The sequence below is a fragment of the Panthera uncia genome (assembly GCF_023721935.1).
Source record: "Panthera uncia isolate 11264 chromosome A1 unlocalized genomic scaffold, Puncia_PCG_1.0 HiC_scaffold_17, whole genome shotgun sequence".
Taxonomy (NCBI): Eukaryota; Metazoa; Chordata; class Mammalia; order Carnivora; family Felidae; genus Panthera; species Panthera uncia.
Window position 1 is genome coordinate 36660375 of NW_026057577.1, and position 14740 is coordinate 36675114.

The 14740-nt window shown below is 37.7% G+C and overlaps 1 pseudogene; it reads right to left on the minus strand.

The window, feature by feature from the left end:
* Positions 1-9210: 9210 nt before the first annotated feature.
* Positions 9211-10416, minus strand: LOC125935213 (nicotinamide phosphoribosyltransferase-like; annotated as a pseudogene).
* Between the last annotated feature and the right edge of the window lie 4324 nt (positions 10417-14740).

Here is a 14740-nt window from a genome sequence, read left to right on the forward strand (position 1 = left end):
AAAAATAAAAAAAATACTCTTCCTGGAAATGGCAGACTAGGGAAAATACCCACATCATGAAGTCATAGACCATATTTCCCAAGAACTTTATCCACTTGGCCATTAGGTGATTTGAAAATAAGAATAAAAAAATGTATCACTAGAATGCAGAAAGAATGGTTAGAAATGGTCTGTTGAAGAAACATTATGCCTGTTAAATCACGAGATACTGCTTTAAGGGGATTGTCTGTGCAAATCACCTGGGATGAATGGGTGATTTATTGCTCCAGAGGGAAGAAAGAGGGAAAATACAGTAATAGTATTTGAGCATCATTCTCAGGATGGTGTTGTTTGACCAGGACAGTGGAGTGGGTATTGGCCAGTCTGACTGGATTGATTCACAAGCAAAAGGAAAGGAAGGGAGGGACTGAAGCCAACAAATTTTATACAAAGAATTTGTTTTTAAAAGAACATCTGAGATAATGCCTCCTCGGGGGCTGTGCTGAGAGTAATCAAATGCCAAAGCTGCCAACATTTAGGGAGCTCTGCAATGGGGATGACAAGCCGATGACAGTATCTAGGCTTGTTTTGATCTTTCAGGACTCATCAGGCTTTGCAGCTGTTCTTTCTCAAAAGCACTCAGACCGGAAGAGAATAATTAATTTACCCTGCGCACACAAGTCAGGTTCAGAAAGCAACAGTGAAGAGGCCAAGGGCAGAGCTCCTGGGTGGGTCGATCCTCCCATTCTGTCCCAGTGGCCCCTCTGAAAGCTTTGCGAGTCACGTGGCCAGAATGCACGTAGGAAAAATGCAAGTGGTGTTGCTGTGTGTGCTCAGAGTGGCTGTGGAAAGAATGCACTTAATTGCTCTTAAAGCTGCAGTTCATATTCACACGATTGTTAATCCAGCCTTTTCCTAGAGGACTGAATAAGAAATGTGTAATTATTTCAGTGAAAAACAAAAAAAGCATTTATTGGGCACCTGGGTGTCTCAGTGGGTTGAGCACCTGGCTCTTCACTTAGGCTCAGATCACGATCTCACAGTTCATGAGTTCAACGCCTGCGTCAGGCTCTGCAGTGACAGTGTAAAGCCTGTTTGGGAATCTCTCTCTCCCTCTCTCTGCCCCTCCCCTGCTCACATGCTCGTGCTCCCTCTCTCTCCCTCTCTCTCTCTCTCTCTCAAAGGTAAATAAATACATACATACATGCATACATATACATTTAAAAACAAACATACAAACCATTTACTCAATGTCTACTTAGCACCAAGCACTGTGCTACGCTTCAGAGACATAGCAGTAAACAAATAAATCAAGTCTTTGCCCTTGATAAGATTAGTTTAGTGTGCTGTGGAAGGTGTCAAACAATCACATTATTATACATGTAAATACAAAATATGATAGAGACTCTGAACAAAAAGTATAGGGTGCAATGATTGATTAGAGCAGGGACACCTGATTTAGCTGAGGAAGGGTCTTTTTAGCGGAGACCAAAGCAAGAGGAAGATTTAACAAAGTATAGAATACAGGGAATAGTCCAGGAAATACAAGAAACCTAATGCGCTCTGGAACCAAGAGGAAGCAACAGACTACATAAGAGTGAGAAGTGAAAAGGAAAGGCGAGAAGGCATTAGGTCGGTTCATGGAAATTAATGATAAAGCAGAGAACAAGCAAGCTGCCGTGGGAGGAATTGATAGGAAAAAGTCTCCTCAAATCTTCCTTTACTGTGACATGTGAAAAGAGAGGCACATGCTCACTAGAAGAGTTAGCATGGCAGAGAAGCATAGACTGCATCTGCTTAATGCCAAAGGAGTTAAGATTAAAAAAAAAATAGTTGAGCTGATTCTCGTATGGATTTACCTTGTGTGGCAGTTCCATTTCTTTATGCCCTGAGTTGACCTTAAGGTGTCCCAGTTAGAAATCAGTACACATGTTTATAATATATATATATGTATTCATCTTGGACCTCTCTATCCTGAATCACTTGAATGCATCTCACAGTTGACTGGTTTATAGCCTTGGCACAAATGACACTTCTGATTCACAAATCAAATAGAACATATGCTTCGTTGTGATAACTTAATTTATATATTATCACTAGAGCATAGTTTAGAACATCAGGACAGGTAGGAACCAAGGTGTTTGGAGTTTACCAGTTCTTTATGGGAGATGCTTTTGTTATTCTCTCTGTCTAGGGTCAAATCCTGCCAGGTCAAAGTTAAGCTCTAAGAGAGACTTCCCAAACTTTCTTGTACCATCTGGCAAATTCAGCTTTTGAAACTCACCTTTCACATGATATTAACTACATCTTTTATCTGTGTCTACATCTTTTATTAGTGTCACAGGTTCATTTCTGACATGTTTTTGTGCATTACACAAGTCCAGTTACATTGTAGCAGACTACAGACAGGTCTGGGAACAGCTGAATGGGGTAGACCAGGAGGCAGCCTGCCACAGTCATTTCTTATGGGAAAAGACAGAAAAATGTCCTCAGCCAGCTTTTGAAAAAGTATTCATTGGCTCGCCTAACAGAAGAACCTGCAAACTGGTTTAAGGTATTGCGTGATTCTGAACTCAAACTTTTCCAAATATCTCAACTATAGTTCCTCGAATATGGTTTTCTCCTCATGGTAAGAAAAGGACTACAGCCGTTTAAACCTCCTATCATCCTTCTACAAAGCCCTGAAGAAAAAATGCAAGATTCCCTTTTAGGAAGAAGAAATTTTGCTTTCCCAGGATTTTCAATGTTTCTTTTAAAATTTTATTATTTTCAGCCTTACTGAGATAAATTTGACGTACAAACTTGTACAAATTTTGTACAAATTTGACATACAAAATTTAAGGTGTGCACCATCATGATTTGATTTTATATATATATAGTGGAATAATTACAGTAAGGTTAGTTATCACATCCATTATCTCACATAATTGCTGTGTGCGTGTGTTTTTGTGTGTGTTGAGAACTTTTAAGATCTACTCTCTTAGCAACTTTGAAATACACAATACAGTATTGTTAAGTATAGTCACCATGTTGCACTTTAAACCCCCACAACTGATTCATCTTATGACTGAATGTTGTGTTCTTTAACCACATTCACCCATTTCACCTATTCCTACTTCCTCCCTTCCCACCCCTGGCAAACAGCAGTTTACTCTGTCTCTAGAAGTTCTGTCTTTTGTTTTTTTGTTTTTTTGTTTTTAAGATTCCACACTTAAGTGAGATCATACAGTATTTGTCTTTGACTTACTTCACTCAACATAGTGCCCTCCAGGTTTATTCATGTTGTCACAAATAGCAGGAATTCCTTCTTTTTTATGCTGAATAATAACTATCCTATGTATATTGTATGTATGTGTGTATCTGTGTGTGTGTGTGTGTGTGTGTGTGTGTGTGTGTGTACACATATATGCCCACATCTTTCTTATCTGTTTATCCATCTAGAGACACTTTGGTTGTTTCTCTGTCTTGCAATTATAAATTATGTTGCTGTGAGCATGAAGGTGCAGATATCTCTTTGAGATAGTGATTTCAATCCCTTTGAAGATATATTTAGAAGTGGAATTTCTACATTATATGGTAGTTCTTATTTATTTACTTATTTTTGTAGTTCTCCTTTTAGTTTTTTGAGGAGCTTCTTTACTATTTTCCATAATGGCTGTAACAATATACATTCCCATCAACAGCACACAAGGGAAACCTTTCTTCCACCTCCTTGACAATACTTGTTATCTCTTATCTTTTTGAGAATAGTCATTCTCACAGGTGTGAGATGGTATCTCATTGTGTTTTGATTTGCATTTCCCTGATAATTAGTGATGTAAAGCACCTTTCATGTGTCTGTTGACCATTCCTATATCTTCTTTGGAAAAGTGTCTATTCAGAGCCTTTGACCACTTTTTAATCAGGCAATTTGTTTTATTGCTCTTGAGTTATACGAGTTTCTTCTGTATTTTGGATATTAACCCCTTATGAGATCTATGACTTGCAATATTTTCACCTAGTCTATAGGTTGGTTGCATTTTAATTCTGTTGATTGTTTCTTCTTCTGTGTAGAAGCGTTTTAATTTGATGTATTCCCACTTTTTTTTTTTTTTTTTTTTTTGCTCATGGTGCTTGTACTTTTGGTGTCTTATCCAAAAAATCATTGCTAAGACCAATATGAAGAGATTCCCCTTTGTTTCCTTTTAGGAGTTACTAAACGTTTCTCTGGTTATAATTTGTTTTGAGCATGTTCCACACTCATCCATTAAATAATTCCTGTGACTAGGGCATTGCCATAGGATAATTGCCTTAAGGATGTTATGAGTCCCATTCCAGCCCATAGCTGAGAACAGAAAAACAGTAGGCTACCAAAAAATCACAACCAAAAACAAACAAAAAACTAGTGCTGTCATCAGGGAAGGAGAGAAACGCTAGAGAAGCAATCAAAAAATGTCTGCTCTGCTTCTCAAAATTGCTGTTTTATGAATTTGTTGAAAACAAATGTAACCATTTTAACTCTATAAAGAGGGGAGTTAATTTTTTGTTTGTTTTTATTTCTGAGGCGATAAAGTGTAGCAGACATGTTGTACGGAGTAAAAGTCATTCTGCTGCTTCCTACTTTGGAATTTGGGCTACCTCAAATGTTCTTTCTTCTCTTTCTCTGGTACATGGTCTTCTGTGTTAAGGATATGTAACCCCTAGAATTCAACCAAGAAAGGAAATCAGAAATTAGATTGCATTAGCAGGGTGACATATGGATCTACTTCCTGATCCTGGTCATAAGTCTGTTTATATGACTCAGGCTAGCTAGAGACACCCATTCAATATGGCCTCCAGTCTTTTTATCCATTGAATGGTCTGGTAGGAAATGAAGACATAGATTGGCTGCACTGAGAAGGGGAATGCTTCCTGGTCCTGGAAGGCCTAAGAGTACATACAGAGATTCAGAGAAGCAGAGATGAGACTAAGAATCAGTACTTTGTAAGGCAGTAATTTATTTCTTATCTCCTTTAATGTACATCTTCTCTTAGGGATATTCTTAAGGACTGTGAACCAAGACTTTTCTCTGGTTATAAAATTTAGTAAATAAACAAAGGGGAAGATAAATATGTAGAGTTTCTATAATTTGTCTCAATGTTATCTTCTGGTGATTGCTGATACAATACCAACTTGTGTTCTTCAAAGATGTCCTACAATATTGTGAAATCTCTGTGTTTGTGTGAACATTTTTCCCTCCATAGCTACCATTTTTTAACTACCTAATTTCAACTCGTTTTGTCAAGGATAAAATCAATTTCTCTTTCCTTCTAGAATCCTATTAGTAATAGTGAATCTCTTATAGAAACTAGAGACTAGATTTAAACTAGGTTTAAAGTTCTAAAGTTTAGATTGACCACAGTTCTGTTCTTTGTTAGTAGCTTACAAGATCATATCCCTAAGCAAATTATTTAATTTGCTTTTTATTTGAGTGTTAGCTTTTTCATCCATAAATGGAAATTATAATCTCATACCAAAGGACTTTTGTGAGAGTTTAAAGAGATTTATGTAGAGTGTAGTCCATACTATAGGCTTAAAATACGTTAGCTGTTGTTAACCTTGTATCTTCATCAAGCACAGAACCAGAACAATAAATCTGTGCTAGATTGTATAAAGTTTTTTTAAATTTATTTTTGAGAGAGAGAGAGAAGTGAGACAGAATGCGAGGACAAGAGAGGAAAAGAGAGAGGGAGACACAGAATCTGAAGCAGGCTCTAGGCTCTGAGCTGTCAACACAAAGTCTGTTGCAGGGCTTGAACTCATGGTCCACAAGATCATGACCTGAGCCAAAGTCAGATGCTTAACCGACTGAGTCACCCAGGTGCCCCTGTGCTAGATTATATAGAATCAAGTGAGGGATCTGCAGCTATATTCATATCTGAAATAGAATGGAAGGAAAGCATCAAGAAGCAAGTAAACCACTGCACTAAGGCAACATGTTTTAAAGAAGATGTGTCCTTGGAGAAATCTCCATATATTCAACTAGTCATGATGAAGTGTGGTCCTGCCTTTGTGCTACTCTCTTGACTGGCTCTCTCTCCTCATCTACATTTGTTTCTAAGAATTCTTATGCAATCTCTAGGTATTTTCTTTTCTGGTGTAAATTTACTCAGTATCTTTGAATAAAACACATTCTTTTTTGTTTGTTTCTTTTCTAATTTACAGAATAATCTATAGGACTTTGTGTTCAACCATGGTATCTGTTTAATTTTTTTTTATTTTTTGTTTCTGTCATGGCTTATTAGAATAAAAAAATAGTGGTAAGTGTGGTTTGCACATCCTTTATTCCCTAATTGCTAGAGAGAAAACAGCCAATGACAAACAGGAAATTTCCTTAGAATCACCCTGCTGCTTCTCAGAATCCACACTGTCTTTATGCCCTTGTGGGGTATGTTCTTGGGGGATGAGGATCTTAATCAGCCATTGTCAATCGCTCTATCCTGTTTAGTCAGTCATCAACTTTACAAAATAAGAAATTCAAAAGTCAAATTAGGTGGGAGGGGGGAAAGAGGGAGAGAGAGAGAGGGAGAAATCCAACAAACTTTTATTTCTACATTTCTTCTACTCTTAAAGCTTATTTTATTTGGACTTCAGGTGCACAGATCTTCATTTTTAATTGCTTTGTTGAAGACAGTCAATTTTTTTCATGGTCCAGCTGATAAATCTTCACAGTATGTTGGGTTTTGTAAAATTTTAAATGGCTAATTTATTTTACATTTATTGTTTTTTGTTTTTTGGTTTTTTTTGGCCAGGGTTGAAGGCACATATCTGACTTTGCATTTGGCATGAACTTTTAGCACCATTTCAACTACAGCATTTATTCTCCTCACTGATGTTGACTGCATCAGAAAGCTCATGAATCTTAAAAGCTAGCACTTGGCGGTTGATTTTATCTCCATGTTACATGCTATGTGCAGAGGTGCACCTCCCCAGCCTCTGTGAGAACTCAAGAGCTTTCTCCAGATGCTGAAATATTGGTGGCTCATAACACTTAGGAGAGTTCCTCTCTGGGTGATGTTCTCAGCCAAAGAATTTCTTTAGAGCCCAAGGTCAAGTCCTCTTTCTACAGTCTGGACGCACCCTACCCTGATCAGTATAGGCATATGAAAGCCAGGTCCTTTACTTCAATGGGAATGACTTAGAAGGGCCATCTCATTTCTGTAGGATTGAATGAGGCTTTTCTTGGGACTAAATCCTAGGTAAAATCCATTCTTCCCAACCCTATTTTTTTTTCTCAAATGTGTGTTCTTTAGAGCATTCTTCAAAGAATTTCTCTTTAAATATAGGTTTTATTATTATTTAGGTGTGAAAGAGGTGGTCGTCACTGAAAGAATAGTTTGTTAGTTGTCAAGAAGAAGGGGCACACTACACCATGGTAGCAACATACAGAAACACTAAGGTCAGTCCGGAGGCAATGGGAGGGTGAGATACTGCGAGCAGTAATCATTACTAGGATTTTCAAGGGAAAGAACAAATGTAGCAAATTTTGTGAAAATGTCTGTAGAATCTGGGGCATGGAGGTTGCCCTTAGTAGCCTGGTACCTGGCACTGGAGTGGTGAGAGCAGGTGATTGGGGATGTGGGTTCTGGATTGTTGGGTTTGCATTTAAAAAGCACACTTAAGGGACACCTGGTTGGCTCAGTCGGTTTAGCATCCAACTTCAGCTCAGGTCATGACTTAGTGCCTCATGGGTTCGAGCCCTGCTTTGGGCTCTGTGCTCACAGCTCAGAGCCTGGAGACTGCTTCTGATTCTGTGTCTCCCTCTCTCTCTTTTCCTCACCCATTCACTCTCTGTCTCTCTCTCTCTGTCAAAAATAGACGTCAAAAAAATTAAAAATTGAAAACCACACTTAAATACAGAGAACAAACTGAGGATTGCTAGGGAGGTGCCTGGTGGAGGGATGGGCTAAAAGGGTGACGCACTTTAAGGAGGGCACTTGTTGGGATGAGCACTGGGTGTCATACATAAGTGATGAATCACTAAATTATACTCCTGAAACCATTATTACACTATGTGTCAGCTAACCTGGATTTAAATAAAATTGAAAAAAATACAAAAAATAAATAAAAAACAAAAAACACACTTGTAGTCAGGTTGTATACTTCCCTAGAAATTGGGCAGCTCCTTTAGTGTTGGCAAGTCTCCAAATGTCAAAGCCTCAGAATACAGAAAATAAAAGACATAGCTCAGACAACTTCCTACGCATAAGTTTTCATCTTAGATTCTGTCTCTCTGGGAACCATACCTAAGGCGCCTTCCATTTTGCTACCCACAGTGCATAGTGTGTAGGCTCTTCCTCCTCCAGATGTTTAATTATTGACTTTTCAAAAGAGAAAAAAGCCCTAATCCATGGCATTAGCTCGTTTGCGTGGTGTAATGATCCAGTCATGGCTGATTTCAAGCCAGAACACTCATGTCACTGGGAGCTGGGAGAGACGCATAGGGTGGGAGCTGACTCTAGCATACCACTGGCTTCTCCTCAGGGGTGATGAAGACATTTTCATGAAGCAATTTCACCAGCTCAAGTGTAACTAAATGCTACGTAAGTTGGACTTCATGAGTTTTCCCACTAATTCCTTACCCCACATTTCCCACGTATTGTAGGTTTGCAAACTGATTTTCTCCAGGTGTTGTCCTGGCATAATTTTCAAACTAATAACACAAACAACTTTGTTAAGGCCGTATTTTATTTAATGCTTAATGAAAAAAAAAAGGCAGTGTCTTTTATTTTCAGATATGTTTTTAAAAGTCTGTGCTCAAAAATCACGAAGAGTTGGAAAGAATCTGAAATCATTAAGGCTTTAAATATACCTTACACAATCTTGTTTACATAAAAATACAAGTTAAATATAAACATTAAAAACTGGTAATTTTATTAAATCGGTTTCATGTGATCTCCAGTTATATATAAAAGTTTCTTAGTTCTGTTATTTGTGAGAAGATGAGTACCAGATTGAATTACTATCTATTGGCATAAGGCCCTAAAAAGCTTACTTCACCATTAATCTTTTACCTGATTAAATGCATTTCCTAATTAGAGATTACCTAAACATTGGAAAAAAATGAAAAGAACAGTATTTTCGTAAATCAACAAGTAATAGGGCTGTAATGTATCACAGAACATGAAGATATACATCTGTGAAAATAACATTATATGTTATATACACACATGTCTGCATGTATGCCCCGCCCCAACATGCTCACATACTCAGTCATAAAACAAAGCTTAATGTGATGCGCTTTTCCAGTTCATTCTTCAGTTTTGCATTTTTTCTTCATTAATTATGAACAGCTTCGTGTCGTGTCATCCTCCCACTCTTGAAGACAGTAAGAAGAAGATCACGATGGAGTTCTTCAAGGTGTCCTTTTCTCAAGTGTAACAAAATTCTCTGCTGTTTCCTATGTAAACATAATCCTCCCTTTCGGGGCCTTTTGTTGGGATCAGCAAATGGATTCCTGAAGACAATAATCCCAAGGCCATGGGGTACAAGAAGGAAAAATTCAAGAGATACCTTATAAACCTCTGGAGCAGAGCGCCACCAGAACCAAAGGAAATATTTTTAACACTCCTTTTTTGTTGTTGTTTTGTTTTCGGTTTATACCTTTCACAGTTTCACCTGAGGTATTTGTATACCGTTTCCTTGACTAACTCTAAGATAGCATGGCAGCAACTTGTAGCCCTTTGAATTCTCAGTAATAGGGAATTTCTTACCTAAAATATCTAAAATCTTTACTATAGTGTTAAGAGGATTTCAAGAATCAGGTCTAATTATTAGTGGTGCCTTTGTACAGTTTGCTACTATTAAAAGTCTTAGATCTTCATCCCCTATTTTTTCGCACACATTATAAATGCTATAGCTATTCCTGACTACAGATACAAGCAGTAATGAAAGCTGTGTTACTTGATGTTCAAAAGCATCTCTTTTGCAGTCTTTACCTCAGGCTCTTGTGATACCGTATTGTGCCAATGGAACAGAATAGCCTGGAACAGGATCTTTTGTTCTGTATTTTTAATTAGAGCAATTCCTGCTACTGTATCTGTTCCTTTGAAGTTAACCGAGTGAGCAGACGCTCCTATGCCAGTGGTGTCTTGGAAGGACACTCCTCTGTAGCCAAAACCACGTAACTTATGTATCATCTAGATTATCAGAAGTTGCTAAGAAATATTTGGCCAATATTTTCTTCTGCTCTCTAGAATTTTTGTAGCCACTATGATTAGATACCAGGACTGAACAAGAATAGTCTCAATTCACTTTGTAAGTCATTAACATTCAATCTGTGTTTTCTACTGCAAAGAAACGGTTTCCTCTGGCAATGACAGAGCCCTCAGGAACAGCATTTACTTCTTTTGGAGGATGTCCATCATATTTCTCAAGAATGTAGTTCTATCAATTTTCATTAAAGACACCATCTTCGAAAGTTCATTAATCTTTTATTCTGCAATGTTTCTTCTGCTGTTCATCCGACCTAGTGATTATTTTTATCTCAGACATTGTCATTTTCACCTCTGTAAGTATGATTGGGGTCTCTTTTACATCTCCCATGCCTCTACTTAACAAGATCAGTCTTTCTTCTGACTTGTTGAGTGCATGGAACAGATGGAGTGCTGTTAGCGTTTTATTTCTTAACCTGGGTGGTGGATACATGGTGTGTGCTTTACATTACATTGGCACGTTATATCACATTGGTAAGTTTTACCTTTCTGTTTTGGGCACTTTTCTGCATGGGTATTGTATTCCAAAGTGAAACATTAGGTGATTCAAGAAATCATATTAGCTCCACATTCAAAACATCCCCAATTCAACTACCTCTCAGCATTTCCACCATTCCTATCCTGAGCCGCTGCTCCATCATTCTTTAACTTGTTGATAGTAAACACCACCGCATTGGACTTCCATCTTCAGTCCTTGCCCCTATGGTCTACTTTGAGCTCAAAGGTTAATGACATTGTTACAAAATACAATTTGGATCATGTTATCCTTCTACTCAAATCCAAATGGCTTTTCATCTTACTCAGAGTCAAAGTCAAAGACTTTTTATAGTTTGCATAGACTTCTATGATGTGACATTCTCTTAAACTTTTTCCTTAAATTTGTTGCCTTTACATTACCCGTGCTATCCTCCCTTGTGGACTTCTAACTTCTTGCATGCTCACCATCTTCAGAGGTATTACGCTGGAAATTTCCTAGGTCTTGAATATTCGACTCACTGATACCCCTGTGACTCACTCCCCTTCTCTCCATCAAATCTATATTTATATTTTATCTTCTTTGTAAGATTTTCCCTATTTCCCAGTCTAAATCAGTCTCTCTTCAGAGGCACCCATTCCCTTTTCTTATTTATTTTTTTGCATAGCATGCCCCATAATCAGTCATAGTATCTATTTACATTCATCTGTCATTTGTCCTCCTCACACTAAACATAATCTTTAAGGGAAATGATTTTTATCACTTTTTAAAAATTCATTGCTTGAAGCTTCAGTGCCTATATCAGTGTCTCATGTGAAGTATGTACTCAGTAAATATTTGTTGAATGAATACTCTTAAACCATTATTCTCTACTTTCAGGTAATTTGTCCTCCTTGAGATAAAAAAAAAAAAAGCCTCTAGTGTTTATTTCAGTGGCTTGTACATAATGTGCAATTAATAGCTGTTTGTTGAATGAATGACTCCATGCCTAGCTAGTGGCAATGTAGTCCTGTTTTCCTAATGGTTACAGATGGGGAGTAGGAGTATGCACTCTGATGTTCTATTCTTGGCTTTTTCTCTGACTGCCTTCAATATGCATGAATATTCATTACCTGTTTATTTTGGGACCTAAATATCAAATACTCATTTAGTAAACATGTTGGTATGGAAAACACTGGACAAGCCACTGCTGATTAAAACAAAGACCACGTATTCCTCCAGACTCCCAAAATATGCCTGCAAAATGAAATGTGTCCCTGCCTTCGACGGTATGCTGCTAAACGTGCATTTGCATATGCAGATACCAGATTCTGCCAACAGATCAGTTCATTGCCAATACAAAGCTGCCACTGAGGACGTATTTGCTTCTCTTGTAAAGGCCGATACAGTTGTGTGGGCCACAAATGAAATGCATGCTGTTGGATTTGCAGGAATAGTTTTAGAGACTGGACAGGATTACCTCTTTGCTGAAATAAATTAAGGAGCTGTTGCTGTCAGGTCTAAAAGCCCCTGCTTTCTCAAACAGGAAATACTGCTTGTTTTCTGTGAAAATATGCTGCTGCCAGAAAAACAAACAACAACAACAACGACAAAAAGAAAAAACAAAGAAAACTTCCTCTGTACCTCAACTTTGGCACATTTGGAATGACGGCCATCACTCCCCTATCTTTAGTTATTTCTGCAAGAACAATAAAGTTCCCAGAATAAGGAGCCGTGTGGTCTTGCTCCCAGGTCACACTGTTCGGTGGTGGTGGCACTGGCCAGTCTTAACCCTTCTCCACATGGGGCAAGTCTCTCTGAAACGCAATGGCGGGCCCTGCAAAAAGGACTTAGCGGTTGATTGATCATTGCAGACTATAATAGCAATCTTTCCCATTTTGTGAACCCACTGAAAATATTTACACAATGTTAAGTAAGCATCTGATCTAACATCATCACTTTACAGATGGGATAATGCTGGCCCAGAAAGGCAAAATGACTTGTCCAAAGTCATAGAACTAGCTACTTTCATGGTGGGATTAAAACTATCATCTGGCTTCTGACACCATGGTCTTTCCATTATGTTACTCTCACAGTCATGGGCCTACCTGTTAACCACTCTGGCTTGTAAATATTCACTTTTTTTAAGAGGTCACCCAGGAAGCAAATTAAAAATGTAGATCTTTGGTACCTCCTTCTCAGAAATTCTAATTTGGAAAGTCAGAGATAAAGCCTGAGAATTATGCTTTAGCATGTACCTCAGGTGAATTTAATGTAGATAACAGGCTACAATTTGAGAAATTCTAGTACCTGGAAGAATAAATATCATCAGGGAAGATGTATAGTACATAGATTAGCACTACCACTGCAGAGCCAAAAGAACTGAGTTTATAATCTCAGCTTTGCCACTTCCTGACCAGGTATATTTGAATGATTTTATTATTTAGCATCTCTGGGTCTCATTTATCTTAGCTATAACATGAGAACTTGCTAGGCTTTTGTGAACATTATGTACATATAGGTGTGTGTATTTTGTATGTATACGTGTGTAAAGCACAGTGTGCCTTGTGCATAGTACATGCTTAATAGATCCTCGCTATTGTTGTTACTGATAATATATATATATATATATATATATCCTACTTTTAAAAATTCCTTAAGTAATAAATGGTATTTTTGATATTTTGAGAGAGCAGCTAATTTCCCAATGTCATGTACATATGTAAATAATATAACATAGTATATTTAAAAATATAAATATATTTCCCTTTGACTGTACCCCAGTCTGTTGCTTCTCCCTCAGCCCCAACAAATCTACCACAAAAAATACCTGTGTGGGAGAGCAGGTATGATTCAATGAGATTGTGCATCTCTTCTTTAAAACATTGTATTCTCTTTATTTCCAGTGAGCCTTAACTAAAATGGCCAATTGCATTCAACAGGCCTGATGAGAACTCACATTTCTGATTGAGAGAAAATATGTTTAAGTAATTTAGACATTTCAGCATGTTTAGTCCTACCTAGGCTGGAGGTCTTTCAGTCCAGTGAGCTTGTCAAGTGCACTGAAAATACACTCAACCCAGGTTGTCATTTGTATGTATAAGCCTACAGGATACTAAAAGTCTACCGAGAGATAAAATAAATAACGGCCTCAAATCATCCCAAATAGTAACTCCAGTGTACTTTATCATCAATTGTCTAAAATAACTTGATTGCAAAGATTCTGAGGATAGATGGTGGAAATAAACTCAAATGTCAAGTGATAGCTATGCCAAGAAAAGTGGAGATGGATGTCTGAGAATTTTGAGTGGCTTTGGCACTATCTGAGTGCTTTAGATAGCACAGAATACTTAGGAATCAGACACTCTGATTGACCTTAGTTGCTTTTAAAAAGTGTGGAGAGAGGCAATCAGCTTGGCTACAGTGATGCATTGTATTATTGAAAATGGACCTAAACATCACTTTCCGGTTGGCGGTGAGAGTAGTAGTGATTCCAGTGTTAGCCATGTGTGGAAGGGTCTCTTTCTTTCTTCTAAAAATATGGATGGGTAACGTAGCACAGCAGATGAAAGCAAAACCTAGGAGTTGAAGAAGGCCAACGTTTGAATTCAGTCCCATGCTTCCTAGATGTGTGAAGTTGGGCATGTTGCTTGGAATCTTGAGGTTTCAGTTTCGTCATCTGTATAACAAGAGTAAATTACTGACCCTAAAGGGTCACTTATATAATTTATATATTATGTATAAATTATTTAACATGTAATTTAATTATATAAAATACCTGAATCATAGGAGAGGATCAATAAATGCTTTCTCCTTCACAGTAGGATTGGTGGTAATAAAAGTATTAAAAGAACAGGGGCTTTCTGTAAAGATGTGGCCTAATTCAACTTTAATCAGCTGTCTAAACCTAATATTTAGGTTGCTCGAAAGATAGCCTACTCAAAAATGAATTTTCCCAGTGGAAATAAATAAATGATGAAGATGTCATAGGGAAGGAAGAGATTCAGAATAGTCTAAGATCTTTTAAACACATGAAGACCAACAGGACTAATGGGCTAGAGTCTGTGCAGGATGT